This window comes from Solanum stenotomum, chromosome 7 (genome assembly GCF_019186545.1).
Source record: "Solanum stenotomum isolate F172 chromosome 7, ASM1918654v1, whole genome shotgun sequence".
Classification (NCBI taxonomy): Eukaryota; Viridiplantae; Streptophyta; class Magnoliopsida; order Solanales; family Solanaceae; genus Solanum; species Solanum stenotomum.
The window spans coordinates 4,449,275-4,454,371 of record NC_064288.1 but is presented as its reverse complement, the minus strand read 5'-3'; the positions used below and the strand labels follow the sequence as shown (position 1 = coordinate 4,454,371).

The 5,097-nt window shown below is 40.8% G+C and overlaps 1 pseudogene; it reads right to left on the bottom strand.

Annotated features, from left to right (window-relative positions):
- Positions 1–277: 277 nt before the first annotated feature.
- LOC125871318 (uncharacterized) lies at positions 278–3,417 on the bottom strand (annotated as a pseudogene).
- Positions 3,418–5,097: the final 1,680 nt, after the last annotated feature.

Genomic DNA, 5,097 nt, shown 5'->3' with positions numbered 1-5,097 from the left:
GAAATCTTATTGGGAATATGACCGAACCCTTGTAGCGCCTACGTATCCCGTTGAGGCAGGAATCAGGTCAAACGTAGTTCCCATATTGAGAAGTGACAAAAATAGAAAGTTAATAAGGAAACGATCGAGGCCGATATAGGCCGCCTACGTATCTCATTCTTGAGAATTCAGGTCGAACATAGTTCAGGTATAAGGGGAATGTTTCAAAACATAAATGCAACAATGATTACAAACAAACTGCAATTACAAGGAAAATAAAGGAAAGAAGTATCATCCTTCAAATGTAATATCTCTTGATGGCATCTGAATTGATAGCTTTTCGCCACACCTGACCGTCCATCTTTGCTAGAACCAAAGCTCCTCTTGATAGTACTTTGTGGACGACGTACGGTCCTTGCCAGTTAGGTGCAAATTTCCCTTTGTATTCCTCTTGATGAGGGAAAATGAGTTTCAACACCAATTGGCCTACCTCAAATGTTCGAACTCTTACTTTCTTGTTGAAAGCGCGAGTCATTCTCTGTTGATACAACTGGCCATGACAAACAGCACTCATTCTTTTCTCATCAATCAATGCCAATTGCTCATATCGGTCACGAATCCATTCGGCATTGCTCAATCCAGCTTCCTGAATAATCCTTAAAGATGGTATCTCAACTTCAGCTGGTATCATTGCTTCTGTTCCGTATACCAATAGGTAAAGAGTTGCTCCAGTTGAGGTTCGGATTATGGTGCTGTAACCTAGCAAAGCATAAGGTAAATTTTCATGCCAACATTTGTAGTTGTCAATCATCTTTCTTAGTATCCTCTTGATGTCCTTATTAGCAGCTTCCACAGCTCCATTCATCTGAGGGCGATATGTAGTTGAATTGCGGTGGGTAATTTTGAATTGTTCACATATCTCTTTCATCAAGTGACTATTCGGATTTGCTCCATTGTCTGTGATGATAGACTCTGGAACTCCAAAACGACATATCAAATTGTTGCGAACAAAATCGGCCACAACTTTCTTTGTCACAGCTTTGTAGGAAGCAGCTTCGACCCACTTTGTGAAGTAATCAATGGCGACCAAAATAAACCTATGACCATTGGAGGCTGCAGGCTCAATCGGTCCAATAACATCCATGCCCCAGGCCGCAAATGGCCAAGGGGAACTCATCGCATTGAGCTCGTGGGGTGGTACTTTGATCAGATCTCCGTGTACCTGGCATTTATGACATTTTTGGACAAACCGGCCACAATCATTTTCCATAGTCATCCAGAAGTATCCCGCCCTTAAGATTTTCTTTGCTAATGTAAACCCATTCACGTGCGTCCCATACACTCCAGCGTGCACTTCTTCAAGCAATTTTGTGGCTTCTGCAGCATCCACACATCTCAGTAATCCCAGATCGGGTGTCCTCTTATAAAGAACTTCTCCATTCAAAAAGAAGTTGTTTGCCATTCTTCGAATTGTCTTCTTTCTGAATACCTGTTGCCTTTTCCGGATATTCGTCAGTCTCTAAGTGCTTTTTCACATCGATATACCATGGATTCCCATCCCATTCTGCTTCCACATGTGAACAATGTGCTGGTTGTTCTTTTAAAACTATCTCAATTGGATCGATATAAGCTTTTCTGGATGTTGTATCATGGACGATATGGTTGCAAGGGCGTCAGCAAGCTCGTTCTGTATTCTCGGTGTGTGTCTGAACTCGGTCTTCGTAAATCTTTTGCATAATCTCTGTACCAATTGTATGTATGGTAAGATTTTAGGATTCTTCACCGCCCATTCTACTTGAACTTGATGAATCAATAAGTCTGAATCACCAATTATCAGTAATTCTTGAACATTCATGTCAAAAGTCATTCTAATGCCAAGAATACATGCTTCATACTCAGCCATGTTATTAGTGCATAGGAATCTAAGCTTTGCTGTTGCTGGATAATGTTGCCTCGATTCAGATATCAACACTGCTCCAATTCCTGATCCTATAGAGTTTACTGCTCCATCAAAGAACATTCTCCACCCAGGATATGATTCTGATATGTCTTCCCCCACAAACAATACTTCTTCATCAGGGAAATATGTTCTAAGTGGTTCATATCCTTCATCTACTGGGTTTTCAGCAAGGTGATCTGTCAAAGCTTGCCCCTTGATTGCTTTCTGAGTCATGTACATAATATCAAACTCACTCAACAACATTTGCCACTTTGCTAGCTTTCCTGTAGGCATTACTTTCTGAAATATGTACTTAAGCGGGTCCATCCTCGAACTGAGATGTGTTGTATAAGTCGACAGATAATGTCTCAATTTCTTAGTAACCCAGGTCAAAGCACAACAAGTTCTCTCTAAAAGGGTATAACGAGCCTCATAAGATGTGAACTTCTTGCTCAAATAGTATATAGCTCTCTCCTTTCTTCCGGTCTCATCATGTTGTCCCAACACACACCCGAATGCATTGTCAGAGACGGATAAATACAATAGCAAAGGAGTGCCTGCACGTGGTGGCACCAACACTGGTGGATTTGAAAGGTAACTTTTGATGGTGTCAAAAGCCTTCTGACATTCTTCGGTCCATTTGGTTGGCGCATCTTTTCGTAGTAACTTGAATATGGGCTCACATATCACCGTCGATTGAGCTATGAATCGACTGATGTAATTCAGTCTCCCCAGAAAACTCATTACTTCCTTCTTAGTCTTTGGAGGAGGTAAGTCTTGAATTGCCTTGATTTTGGAAGATCAAGCTCGATACCTCTTCTGCTAACTATAAATCCTAGTAACTTCCCTGCAGGTACTCCAAATGCACATTTGGCTGGGTTCAACTTCAAATCATACCTACGTAACCTGTTAAAGAACTTTTTCAAGTGTGTCAGGTGATCCGAACTCTCGCGGGATTTTATGATGATATCGTCTACATACACCTCAATTTCTTTGTGGATCATATCATGGAAAATAGTGGTCATAGCTCTCATGTAAGTGGCTCCAGCATTCCTGAGGCCGAACGGCATCACTCAATAATGGTAGACTCTCCAAGGTGTGATGAATGCTGTTTTTTCTTCATCTTCTTCATCCATTAGAATCTGGTGGTATCCCGCAAAACAATCTACAAAAGATTGCAGCTCATGATTAGCAGAATTATCGATGAGTATGTGGATGTTTGGCAAGGGGAAATTATCTTTCGGACTTGCTTTGTTGAGATCCCAATAATTCACGCATATCCTGATTTTTCCATCTTTCTTCGCCACTGAAACAATGTTAGCCAGCCAAGTGGGATACTTGGTCACTTCAACGACTTTTGATTCGATCTGCTTCATGACCTCCTTTTTTATCCTTAAACTCAGATCGGGCTTGAATTTTCTGGTTTTCTGCTTTACTGGACAGTACTCTGAATTGATAGGCAGCTTATGGGAAACAATATCAGTGCTTAACCCTGACATATCATCATAAGACCAGGCAAACACATCGATGTATTGTCTGAGCAGCTTGACCAATTCTTCTCTTTCTGTTGCTGCCAAATGAACACTGACTCAGGTTTCTCTGATCGACTCGTCATCTCCCAAGTTTACTGTCTCTGTTTCATCCAAGTTGGGATTTTTATCATCTTCAAGTTGCCTCAAGTCCTCGGTAAGGTGTTCAGGCATCATAGTTTCCTCATCATATTCTTCACACTCATCTTCATCGACCTTACTTGGTTCGCCGTGTTCGTGACATGTCATGACATTGGCAGGTTTAGATTCATTTTTACTGAAAAGAACAACAAATCAACCATGTTAGATAGAAATAGTTTAAATGCATTTGTTGCAAAATAATTCGCAATGACAAGATAATCAATTTAAAATAAACGAGGCTTTCATTGGAATTTTAAAAGGCGTACAAACTTTGGTCATGACTCATGAGTCATTTCCTTTTTAAACATTACGATGAAAAATAAAATGACATAAATGGTGGTTTCGGGCCTCGTCCGAACAACACCCATTTTCAAAAATAAAACTTCAAATATTGTCTTTGTCTACCACGCCATTCGATGGATCATAAGTGGAGTGACCATCCAATTCTGCAGCATCTCTCCAGGTCCGGCATCTCGGATGGTGGGTGTTGTTGTGCATTCTGTCGAGATCACAACACAATTTTCTTCATCAAACAATCTTCCCATCCCTTCCACTAGACCATCAATCTCAGGCTCTAAAGTTTTAGCAACAAATGACTGGTACAATACTGGAATAGGCTTCGGTATATCACAGTCATGTTTCTTCCTTGTTTCTGCTTCAAACAATTCTTCCTCTGTTGGGGTATAACCGATACCAAATCGGAAATTTTGAAGTGGTATAGAAAGAGGTTCAGTTATGCCATCCAAATTCTTGCCTAACCCACGCCCAGGTTCAAAATCACTTCTCAGCATAGTTGTGGCTAACATTTTATACACTTGCGGCATTGGTACTTGCAATGTTGTATCTTCAAAAGCAACATTCATTATCTCTACCATGTGAAAGTCAGTATTCTGAGAAGATTCTTCAATAACTGGAATGGAGAAACCAGGGTAAGATTACTCCCTTCACTATGGATGACGATTTCATGATCCTCCAGATGAATTTCAAAAGTTGATGTAATGTGGATGAGACTGCTCCAACAGCATGGATCCATGGTCTTCCTAGCAATAAGTTGTAACTTGTAGATATATCCATCACCTGGAATTCAGTGACAAATTCTGCAGGCCCCATTTGGATACACAAGTTTACTTCCCCTATGGTCTCTCTTTGCGAACCATCAAATGCCCTTACATTCATACGGCTTTGACGGATTTTCCCTACACCATAATTTAGCTAAGTCAGGGTTGATAATGGGCAGATATTGAGCCTTGAGCCATTATCAATCAATACTCAAGCTACAAACTTATCCCTGCATTTGACGGTGATATACAAGGCACGGTTGTGCATAACCCCTTCGAGTGGCAACTCCTCTTCTCGAAAAGAGATTTGATGACTCTCAATGACATGACTTACCATGGTGACCAGATTCTCACCACTTGTTCCCGTCGGCACATATGCTTCATCAAGTACCTTCAACAGTGCTTTTCGATGGTACTCATAACTCATTAATAGGGCCCAAACAGAAATTTG